The sequence below is a fragment of the Lycium ferocissimum genome, chromosome 11 (genome assembly GCF_029784015.1).
Source record: "Lycium ferocissimum isolate CSIRO_LF1 chromosome 11, AGI_CSIRO_Lferr_CH_V1, whole genome shotgun sequence".
Lineage (NCBI taxonomy): Eukaryota > Viridiplantae > Streptophyta > Magnoliopsida > Solanales > Solanaceae > Lycium > Lycium ferocissimum.
In genome coordinates this window covers 30,420,879-30,434,085 of record NC_081352.1, presented here as the reverse complement: position 1 = coordinate 30,434,085, position 13,207 = coordinate 30,420,879, and the positions used below count along the sequence as shown (strand labels likewise).

The following is a 13,207-nucleotide window of genomic DNA, read 5'->3' as shown; positions in this document are numbered from 1 at the left end:
GATTAAAAAATTTTGGGCGACTAGTTGGGGTGAAAATGGTTACATGAAAACTGCAAGAGATATTGGAATTGAAGGTGGTCTACTATGGCTTCCTATGCCGTCCTTTAGAAATTTGGCCTAAATAGCACATCTTTAGTGCTAATTTGATTACTTTTTAAATGATTATGTTGTACTAGTTTTTGTTCATGCAAACTAGAAGTCCTTGCGGTACGGGATTAATTAAAAAAGAATATAAGTTATATGCTTTGACGGTGTAAAAAATATTTACATAATTAGGCCGCTTAATAGGTAATTATGTATCAGGTAACTCTATAATAGTGTTGATTAGTAACCTCGAATAAAATAACAAATAACCTGTTATAACAAGTTAAATTATGCTTATAGTATGAAAAATTCTTTATATTAGTTTATATAAGTTAAATCCAATACAAAACTGCGCAATTTTTTTTTTTTTTTTTTTTTTGAGAATGAAAGCTAAGTAAAAATGTCAAAGTGCCCCTTGAATATGCCAAATGAAACAATTTTAATTTCTGCTGAAAAGTATTACGAGTCCGCAACTTAAATGACCCAAAAAATGAGATTTGACACCAAAATAATCCATTAAAAGAAAAGTTACTTAAGTACCTTTTGTGCACTAAATTAGTGCACAATAGGGGTATAAAAAAACAGCCCCAATCCTTTGTTCATTGGCAAAAAGTTTTGAAATTCACTTTTCTTCCGTACTTTGCCCAAAGGTTAGTCATGTTTCAAAACACCGAAATATCAATATTTTATATAGAACCTGATATCTTTTTCTGCGAACAATAATGTAGGCTCAACACATCAAGTATACCTATATGTTTGGATCATCGTTTTAGGGGTTGTAAAGTGCCCCAAAGTAAGTATTTTTTGTTTGTTAACTTGTTATCTTTAGGTTTAAGTTTTTTATTATATAGGGTTTTGATTAATTTAGGACGTGGCACGAGTTATTATTAAACGATAATAAAAACTAAAGATAACTAATTATCGTTTGGAAAATAATACACACACACACACACACACACACACAGATATATATATATATTACTATTATATATAAGAGGGAATGTGAGGACTTTTGTAGTCCTCACAATAATTTCCCAAATTTTTAAAAACTTTTTTATTAATTACTTTTATGTCCTAATTTTATTTATTTAAGTCAATTTTTTTGTTTTTTGTTTTTAAAGTCTACTTTTCAAAAGCTATCGAGCCTGGAGACTTTTGTAGTCCTTACAATAATTTTCAAAATTTTTTAAAACTTTTTAATTAATTACTTTTAGGTCCTAATCTTATTTATTTATGTCAATTTTTTTGTTTTTGTTTTTAAAGTCTACTTTTCAAAAGCTATCGAACCTCCTACCTCATTTTTCACGTTCTTTGATTTTCTCGATTGGTGCTCGATATCCGCATTTGAGCCCAATTAATCCGGATAATTCGCACCGCATCGCGCCTATTCGGGGGAGCGCTTCCTCCAAAGATTTTTTTCCATATCCATGTTCGAACCCCTAATCCCTAATTAAGAGAGAGACTCCATCTCGTTGCACAAGTTAAATTATGTATTTGTCTTAAAAGTTCATTAACTACGTATAGATTATTTATTTAGAATTAAATAACTTTAGAAAATTAGGATACATAAGTTATAATGTCAAATTCTGGTTCCAAATTTGATTTGAATTAAATAATTTCATCAAAATGGAAGTTAAAATATTAAAGGAGTGGAATGAAAATTTTGCTTTTATATAACTACCCACTTGTGGGACTACAATGGGTATATAGTTGTTGTTGTTGTTATTGTACACTTGTACTAACACAAATTATATTTCTTTAGTTAAAATATCTGCTTTTATATCTTGAGTTTGGGCCCGGGCTTAGCACGGGCCTCACATAACTAGTATATATATATATAACATAAAATGTACATTTTAGTTACAACTACACAATCTGCATCTCCCTAAGTCCCACATGTGGGAGCCTTTAGAATAACCCTAAACCTAAGGCGAACCCCACCACCCTCATCATCATCTCCATCTTCCTTCTTCCTCTTAATCCGTACATAATCTATTACATGATCACCCTGCTTTCCCTTACTTGGGCGCCTCTTTAAAACATGCTTCCTATGGGAGACGACTTTGGCCGAAATGTGAGCTTCAGGAGATGACTCAATCTCAGCAGGAGACAGATCCACAGGCGCAGATGAATGAACCTGAAATAACATATAAAAAATTTAATTTAGATTTATTCTAAACTAAACATGGAATAACATAAAAACAATCAATTAATACATTATTTTATTGTAAAAATCAAACTTATGTGTCGATGAGCGCTTGAGATGGCTAGTGAGAGGGCTTCTTAGAGGGCTCTTGAGCTGACTCCTCTGGGTTCCTGAGCGGGCCCCAGAGCCGGAAATGTAGATGGTGCCGGAGCTGGAGCTAGAACCTAAGAAATGAAAATTATATAATAATTAGTATAAATATTTCAATTTGTTAAAATAATTAGTTTAAACATTTACATCTTGGCTCTCAAACGTGTCGAAGTCCTCGAATAAGGACTCGAAGTCCAACTCCGAGCCACCCTGTAGATCACGAACTGACCGCTCACCCTGTGGATGACGAACTGGCGGCTATGCAGACGATGGCCAGAACATGTGATCTGAAAATAAATTCAGCGTATATAAAGGTATCGACGGTCTCCCTGAAGTCGACGGCCGGTAAGAAGTCGACGGGATTTCTAAAGTCGACCGAGGTTGCTGGGCTAGAGCTGGAACTGGAGCACGCTTGACAGGCTCATCTACTAGACCACCAGCCCCTCTAGCCCCACCCCTTCTGTGATCAGCTCCTCTGTCCTTACCACCTCGGCCACCAGCCTGTCTGCCCCTACCCTCTTGACCATCACCTCCTCTATCACCCTCCTCCCCCCTACCTTTCTGCCACCATCACCTCCGGCATGACTACGAGCACCCGCTGCCTGATGCGGGACCTCTGGAACATGCTCATCGAGACGTCCGAGCTCCTGTGCTTGTAGCATACCACCCTCGGCTAGCTAAACCATCCACGCTGCATATCTCGCTGTCTTGGGGGCTTTCATATGGTCCAAGCTCTCCCAGTGCATCGTCTTTACTATCTGTAGGTGCATTTGTTTGCAAATATTAATGATTGACTAAATTTGTAGTGTAATACATAGGATGATTAATTAAGTTTAAGACTAATAAAACTTACCAATGCCTCATACTATCCTGCAAGTGCTGCATATCCTCGGCTATCTGTATAAGGCCTCGCGGGGTTTCCAATCAAGCTACGAGTGATTCGCGTGTACCACTTCATGTACCTCTGGACAGGAGTCGCATGTCCGACCACCGCTAGCGTTCCTATCCTCGGATCCCAACGCTAGACTTAGAGCTGCGTAAAGACCCGTCATGCATCAGTGACGGTCGCATGCCCGTCCCGCGAATAATGATCGTACTCCCAAGTAACCGGCTCAGATATATTCTGTATATGGCCGAACTATCGTAAAACGTAGTTGGGCGCGTGATCCCCAACGATACCCACATGTGTCAACAGATACCGCGACCTTCACATGGGCTTACCAGCCCTACAAAACTGTCATGACCCAAACCGATGAGTCGTGACGGGTGTCTGACCTCTAGCGACCAAATACCCCTCTACTCATATCTGGACCTATCTAAACATCAAGGGCCCATGAAATGACTTAAACTGATCTCATAAATAGGTGACAAAGATGAACCCTGAACAATCTGTATATATATATATATATATATATATACACATACACATTTGAAAGAACGAAAAAACCAAATTAGGTCACTACATATGTTGTACACAAAATAATAGGAGCCGACAAGGCTACATTATCTGACTAATACATACAACTGTCTACAAATCTCTACTGGAATAAAGTTGTAGAAAGGACGGGACAGGGCCCCGTCATACCCCTGACATGTACATCTCAAAAGAATAGGATACCAAAATAGACTGCAACTCCGAATCAATTGGAGTGCACTGCTCACTGCTGGGTAGAAGTCCTACTGAGCTGGACTACCTGTCGGTCTATCTGTACTCCCCCCTAGCAATGGGGAGTCAGTACAGATAATGTACTGATTATGTAAAGCATAAGAGCAACATATAAGTAAGAACCATGAATGAAATCTAAAACTCATAAGCTGAAATGACTATCTGCACTTGTTTGTATGAACTAGTATCTGTATGTATCTGCATAAATCTGTATAACTGATAATGCCTCTGGGGGCGTATAATATGCATGCTCTCAATGATAATCATGCTCATTTGTATGTATGTATATGTCATAGTGTTGAGGAACGTTCAGCCCGATCCATATCTCATATCCCATCGGCGTCTCTGCGGCCATTATCAACATCATCAATATATATATGGGGGATATGAAGGGAAAAGCGGGAAGGCGTTATACACGCATTACCACTTGATCAGCTGGTGCATATAATATATACACGCATTATATATATATATATATATATATATATATATATATATATATATATATATAGTCTACACATATATAACGCCTTCGGTCACAGGTCAATATGCATATAAGTACATGTATGAATTAATGTAATGCATAAATAAACTGTATACATAAAACTGGACTCATGAACAAAAGGAACAATCATAATTGGGGTATAGGGATATCAAGGACTGAAGTACTCCTAATGCTTCTAGGAATAGAGTAATATGGAAGCTCGTTTGCTTGCTTATTGGTTCGTATCATAGGATCATGCCAAAAGAAAGAAAGGATAGCCTTAACATACTTGAACTATATCCGATCGTCCAACTTCTAATCCTCAAACTCGTAAGTCTACAATCAAGATAGCATAGGCCTTAATTAGACTATTTACCTTGCTTACTAATCATTTAAGTACAATAGGGCTTAACAAATTATCAGCAACATTTCCCTTATAAGCTTAATAACCCTTCAACTTCCCATTCAATTCAACACCAACCACAATACCCACAACAAAAATAACAACACTTATATATACAAATATACTCAAATCTATTCCCAATCATCCCCTAAAATAGCCCCAAATCAATATCTTAACCTTCACCACATTACCACTTCCACAAATACCCTCTCTTCACTTAAAACCACTAAAACTCTTGATAATCAACTTAAATATAAGGGTAGAAATCATTTACATACCCTGTGGGGCCTAAGATTCCAAAGATCAACTTCAACTTTAACTCCAACTCTCCAAGCTTTCCAACTTGAAGAAACCCTAGAAACAACCTTCTTCTTCACAAGCATGGGTTTACAGGGCTCGAATCTTACCAAAACTCCACTAATAATGATGGAAGATGTTGGGAGAGAAAATAATAGGGTTTCTCTGATTTGGAATGGAGGAAAATGAGAAATAAGGTCAGGGATCACGCATTTATACTTGGAACTTAAAAAGTTACAGCGATGCGGTTCGACGAGCGGGTCGACGACCTGTCGACATGTCGACGGTCCATCGACTTGCCCCTGCAGATTCAAGGCTGCAGAAACCCATCGACACTACATAACGACGGTCCGTCGAGCATGTCGATGGCCCATCGACGATGACTGATGTCTGCAGATTCTCAGATCTGGCTCAAATCACGTCGATTCAATACGCTCAACTTCTAGGCCTGCCAATTACCAGGAATACCTGCTGGTACCCTTGTACACGGGGTAAGCTACTTTATATCTCCAAAACTCGGACACGGGTCTCAATTTCGAAAGCATACCCGACCATGAAACCATAAGTTCTACTATGACGCATACGAGAGGCGTAAACAAAAACGCCGGTCGATTCAAAATCTGATCATACGGCGTCGATATAAAAGCCTGTAAAAAGAATTGAATTAGTTAACAATAAATGACTAAAATAGTATAAAAAAAACAACAACATACTAATGTCAAATAAAAAAAAACTTACCGTGTCCGCGGTCATACGATCTAGCTGATCCCTGAACGGAAGAACTATGGTGCGTATCCACATCTCGGCTTATGCCTTCCGTCTATGTCCGCGTGTATGGTACCTAGGGGTGTACAAAGTAAACCGACAAACCGCACCAAATCGATAAACCGAGTCAAACCGAGAAAAAAACCCGACTAGTGGTTTGGTTTGACTTGGTTTGGGGTTGAACAAAAAAACCCGACCATAATTAGTTTGGTTTGGTTTTAGCTAAAAAAAAGTCAAACCGAACCAAACCAACCCGACATTACATGTATTCAGTTTTTAAAATATTTATTTGTAATGTAATTTATAAGTATTTCTTAAATTTTTTCGTAGTTTTTTATCTATTATCATATTATTCAAGCTTGAACTTAGAATTTTGAATGTCAATAAGTTTTATATCCTATGGATGTTAGTAACTCAAATAAAGTCCAAACCAAAACCAACTCAACACTAATGCACAAAAGAAATTCAATCTACCACTAAGAATGACAATTTCTTTAGTTTTGTATAATTGGTTTAGGGAGTGAAAATACATAGCTTAAGTTTTTTTTCTTTGTCATGTAACTAATACTTGTTAGCTGTACTTATTTTAGATGACTTAGTATTTTTAGACTATGGTCATTTTCTTTATGGCTTATTAATTAGCAATATCTATTTTAACCGACTTTATTATCTTTTGCTGAATATTTAATACAATGTCATCACTCTTCTCACATTTTATGTTATTTTCTTAAGAAACACCTTAATTATATAGTTGTATCTTACTAGGACTAAAGAAATATTTAAAGTAAAAGTGTATATATTTTGTATCAAGACTATTCCGAAAAAAAAAAAACCTGAAAAACCCGAGAAAATCCGAGGTTGAAAAACCCGAATTTTATAGGTTTGGTTTGGTGTATAAATTTTAAAACCCGACGCAATTGGTTTGGTTTGGTGTTTAAAAAATCTGAACCAACCCGGTCCATGTACACCCCTAATGGTACCATATCAACAATATAGTCAAGCAGAGGTGAGCAGCTATGGGCTGAAAAGGTCTCATCCTAGTCCACACCCATATCTAAAAGGGTCATTAAAAAATATTTTATTAGTCGTCGTTTCAAAAAGCTATATTTAGAATAAAATTAGACACACTTAAATATATTATTTGGAAGAGCGAGCAAAATGCAGCGACATCGATCCTCAAGCCCATAGACGCTCGACAGAATCGTCGATACATGTAAGCCAGAACAGCAGCGCCCAACTGTAACATCCCAACTCGCCCAAATGCTCCAGAAACGGTAGATACCTCAAGCTCACATGGGAATCCGATGTGTTCGGCAGCAAGATGTCTCCGAATATGAGAAAAAGGTACAGACGAGCACGTCAGTCAACAATCACATGAGGTGTATCCTCTTTAATTGGATGATCCATGTCTACTAGGCACAAGTGAGTAGAGAGAGAATACATTGACACCCGACTCTGTCCCTATATATCACCCTCAAGAGGCGCGAAACCAGTGAGCCTAGTCAACTCCACCCAATATGAAGGCATCTGCTGAGGCTCCTTAGTATACAATGAGTGTCCATGTACCTGTAGACTGTAAATGACCTCCACATCTTGAAGGGTGATAGTGGCCTCACCAAAGGCGGAGATGAAATGTATAGGTCTTCGATCGCCATCGCTCAATCATGGCCGTTACAAGAGCACTATCATGCTATACCCGACCAATAGCGACACGACGGTAGATACCACCCTGATATAGTATATCTAAGATGCGGCGATGTGGGGGCCGAGAGCCTAAAATATTCCATGATTTTTCCATCAACCGGGGATGGAACAAGCGACTGGCAGCTACATCCTCATCCCATTCTAGCTAGGACCTATGATGCTACTGTAGATGAAGTACCTCTGGCTCGTGTCGTATCTGTTTTACGCATTTTTAATTAATCATTAACATGTAATATTAATTATGTAATCTTTTATCAAAAAATTATACTAAGGATGTTCAATTCTAAACTAAAGATGTTCAATCCTAAACTAAGGATGTCTACGGATGTTCAAACCTAAACTTAGGATGTTCAATTATACTAACTAACTAATCCTTTAATGGGAAATTATATTAACTATCTAAATTTGCGAATTAATAATTGTTAATTAATTATTATACTAAATACAATTAACTAACTAATATTATATTAATGCTATTTTTAATCTTAAACTAAGGATGTTCAATCCTAAACTAAGGATTAACTACAATCAACAAACAAATATAATATTAAGGATATTATGGTATAACTATTTTGAATTAACAATAGATAATTAATTAGACCACTAATTAGCACATTAACACATAAATTAGATAACTAGTTAGCACATAAAATTAGATAACTAATTAGCAAATAAAATTAGATCAACATATAAAATTAGATAACTAATTAGCACATTAATAATTAACGTGGATTAAATTATTATTTTTTACAAGATAAATAAATTAAAAAAAATTATTAGGAGATTAGTATATTTTGCTATAATCAAACAATTAAAAACCATTAACAAAAAATTAAAGATTAACATATCATTATCAAATAATTAACAAGTAGCTAATTAAAAAATTAACAAATAATTAAAGATTAACATATCATTAAAAAATAATTAACAATTAGCTAATCAAAAAATTAACCAAAAAAAATTACAAAAAATAAAAAACAAAAAAGGGACAGCCCCTATTGCGCTATTTTTTTTTTGGCGTAATTCTTTTCTTTTTTTTTCATTTTTCGAAACCCACATTAATCATGCTTAGGATAATAATATATTTAACAATGTGACAGAAAATTCATAGTAAAATATCTAGATTGAAGGTTGTTTTTGAGTTTTTGAAATCGAGTTCTATGCCACTGTATTCCGAAATCCAAGCTTTGAAACTTGTTCCTTGCCTTCAATACACTAAGAATATTGACTTTCGGGTTAAAAATAACACGAAAACAATATTTTTTTTTGGTGCGGGGACCACTATTTTTTCGTTGTTGATCTTTTTTTTTTTTTCCTAAATTGGTAGTTGTGTGATTGTATATAGACCAGTCAATCTTTTGAAGATTTTCTCCTCTATTCGTTTAAAAGGTACTTGAATCGTTCCTCAAATCGCCTCCTTTCAATGTATATTTCATTTTATTTTATTTTTTGAGTTTTTTAGTTGGATTTTAGAATTGTTATTTGATAATTATTGTGTCTTGAAAATAAAGTGATTTAATCGTAACTTAGTGTCCGAACCGTTTGTAATTTAATTATCTATTCATGATTGCAAAAACATTGGTAGATTTTATATTCCTAAATCCATCCTTTATGTATGTTTTGTGGAAGTGATGTCTGGAACTGTTATGGATAGCAAGAAGAAATAGTGCAGTAATTCCTTTAATTGATCTAATTTCTTTCATGTATTTTTTACTTTCAGATTCTGGTGTTATATTATACTATATTATGTCATCTTATTTCTGGTGTTTGCGCCCCTGTGATTTTGTATTTTGTTACATTACATCTAGAATACCTTGCCATAGGATCTGTTTATGGTAATATGTCATGATTAATTCTATTGTTGCATTCCACACGATTTTTCAGTAGCGAAACCAACTTGTGGTAGGTGATTTGTTGCCACAACACCTTTTTATTGGTTAGTAAAATTTTAGTCCACACAAAACTTTATTTTTAAAAACATATTTTACGTTGGACAAAATGGTAATTTAATTTGCTCTCTTAATATTTAGAACTTTAAAATCGACTAAATTTTTTGTTATTAAATTCCTCTCCTATTGAACTAGATCGTAAGTCCTTATATTTAGAAAGAACTCAAGAATTGACTAAAATCTTACCTAATTTAAACCAAGTCCTTATATAACTTATTTTGTTTTTGGTTTGATTAGTCCGTGTATGTTTGGTTCATATATATTTATAACTCTCATTTTGCTATATAATATCTTGACCAATTCATTGGACAAACCAAATAGGTGCACACTCCTACTTGATTGAGAACGTACGTACTTCTTTTGAAAAACAGAAAAGCAAATAAAAATCATTGTGTATTACCAAAAAAATCGTTGTAGAGTTCAAGTACAATTGTAAGAGTATATATTTAAAATTTTGGACGAACTAATATTAAGAATTTGGACCAATAAAAAATAAACTTTCGTTAATGTTGAGAACAAATAATTAAATTTCTAAATAAACTAGTTAGCAAAAGAATATAATTTAATTTTTTTTGGGAATGAAAAAATATAAAAATATATTATTTTATTATGTAACTCAGGTGTAAAAAACAATTTAAAACAATTCACATAATATAATTCAAGAAATTTTAGGTTTATTTTAATCTTCGTAACTTGGTGAAGATGTGCAATATAATGATATTTTTTTTTTTTCCGTTTGATAGGCAAAGGAGTCCTGCTACTATAGGAGTTAAATCCCCATATATATGACTTACATAAAAGAGGGCCTAATAATATGTTGCTTGCAACAAAGTTTCAGTTTTCCATATGACGTAGTATGCTTTGTTTTCTCCATAAACTTATAAAAAATAAAAATATATTAATTAACCTTTTTATTCTTTAAAAATTAATTTCATACTGATAAAAATTATAATTTAATATTTTTGTAATAATTTAGAACTTTAAAATCAACTGAAATTTTGATTATTATCCTTTTTTGGACTATGTAATAAGTCAAAGTATGTAGGACACCAAAATCGATTACGGAAAACGGTCAAATATACCCCTTAACTATTGAAAAAGGGTCATATATACCCTTCGTTATATTTTGAGTCCAAATATATCCTTCTTGGTCATACTATTGGTTCAAATATACCCTTCCTCCCTTAAGTTTGTCCAAGATAGACATCTAGTCCAACGTGGCAATGACATTTGATGAGGTGGATGCCATGTGGCATGCCACCTCACCATCCCTAACCCATTTTACCCCTTCCCTCTTTTTGTTCTTCCACCACTAAAATTCTCTTTCCCCTTCACCACCTTTGGACAATTACCGCCATATAGTTCGAGCTCTCAGAAAAAAATTGTCATTCTGATTCTTTCTCTGTACATCTATCTTATAATTTAGACATGTCGATTGTGTTGGGAAGGAATTATACTTTAATAGCAGAAACAGTGATGACTCGCCAGACGACAAATCGTCATCAAACGGCGGTGACGGGGAGGGAGATGGCTTTATGTGTTTTTGCTATTTCAGTTCAACCTAGTTGGTGTGATTATAGGAATCCTCTTTACTTATTCTACTCAATTTGGTCCTAATTTCATTCCCATACTGCTATATGATTTAAGAAATTGGGTTACTTCAGATTTCTAGTTCGTTAAAATTGGAGTTTATATACTTGTTTGTTTTTGCTAGTTGATCGGCTTCTTATGATGAATTTTGTTCTTAAGACCCTTTCTTGTTTTCAGTGTTCAGTTTACGAATTATAGGTTTAATGATGATCGTATGGACGCTTAGTTTTGCAATTTGATAGTTTTCAATGATGGATTTCATTATCACATAAACTGAAGTGGAGAATCTGAAGGACAGTTTTTTTTCAGAGCTCGAACTATATGATGGTGGAGGGAAAAGAAATTTTAGTGGTGGAAGAACAAAAAGAGGGAAGGGGTAAAATGGGTTAGGGGTGGTGAAGTGGCATATCACGTGGCATCCACCTCATCAAATGTCATTGCCACGTAGGACTAGATGTCCATTTTGGACAAAACTTAACGGGGGAGGGATATATTGAACCAATAGTATGACGGCAAAGGCATATTTGAACTCAAATTATAGCGAAGGGTATATATAACCCTTTTCCAATAGTACACGGGTATATTTGGCCCTTTTCCGAACGATTAACATTTCCCTTGTATTATTGTGTCACAACAATTTATTCTTCTTGTATTCGTCTTATATTGATTAACGCGATGAACATATGCACCGCACATACAAATACTATATAACTGATTCAACTAAACTTATCATCTTGACATGTTCAGAAGATATTGAATTCAACTCGCTATTGAGTTAATTTAATAACTTTTATTTCTGGTATTTAAAAAATATTGCATTTAGTAAAATGTTTTTCGATATTTTTTTCCTTCTTGTATGCATTTATCATTGATTAACGTGATGAACACGTGCAACGCACGTATGCTAGAACTAGTTACTTATAAAAGAGGCTAATAAATACCACGTCTTTATAAAATTTTATCCTTGAGCGAATCAAAGATTATTAAAGGTCGTAGCACGACGAGCCGACGACCTGTCTCGATCAGTATCGCCGTGACCGAAGAGTTTCGTATGTACCAAAGTGGTGTTTACGGTGGAAGTTGTGATGATCAACTTAATCATGCAGTTACTATAATTGGCTATGGGACAAATGAAGATGGTACAAAATATTGGCTAATTAAGAATTCTTGGGGTACAAGTTGGGGCGAAAATAGTTACATAAAAATTACAAGGGATACTGGAATTGAAGGTGGTCTTTGTGGAATAACCACTTTCGCTTCCTATCCCATCGTTTATAAATTTGGCCTAAACAAAGACACCATTAGTGCTAGTTTGGTTACTTTTTAAAGGGCTATGTTGTACTAGTGCAAAAGCTTTTGTTCATGCTATTAAAGGTCCTTGTATTACAGGATGAATTAAAGAGGAATTTAACCTATATGTACTTACATGACAGTGTCAAAGATATTTACATTATTAGGCTACTTAACAGGTAGTTATGTTGTAGGTAACGACTCTATTTAATTATTACATTGATTAATAAATTGGAATAAATAACAAGGTATTTGTTATAATAAGTTAAATTACACTTATAGTGTGAAAAAAATGTTATACTATTAGTAGTATATAACTGAAATATCCATATAAAAAAATTGTGATATATATGTAATTTTGTCAAATTTAAAAGAAAAGGGTGTAAATGCCCCTCAACAGTGCAAAATGGCACAACTCCGTTAAGAAGTATTTCATTCCTACCTCCGTCGCTACCAAAGTGACTCGAGTTCACCCTGTATGGACTGACACCAACAGCTAAAGGGAAAATTTAGACCATTCCTAAAGTTCAAGGCAAATTTGAATTTTTTTTTCTCTTTTGCGCAAAATCTTTTACAAACAAGTTACTTAAAATTTAAGTAAAATAATTCAGTGTCACTAAATATGAATAATCTATAAAGAGGATGAAAAATCTCGTTAATTACGAATCCTTGGGACTAG

At 34.6% G+C, this 13,207-nt stretch overlaps 1 protein-coding gene across 1 annotated transcript in view; it reads left to right on the top strand.

Moving 5' to 3' along the window:
* Positions 1–12,655, top strand: part of LOC132036907 (zingipain-2-like) — a 33,278-nt gene extending 20,623 nt beyond the window's left edge. Inside the window, exon 3 of the transcript XR_009409707.1 lies at positions 12,613–12,655. The gene's annotated coding sequence lies outside the window, so the exon portion shown is untranslated. The remainder of the gene's footprint in view (positions 1–12,612) is intronic.
* Positions 12,656–13,207: the final 552 nt, after the last annotated feature.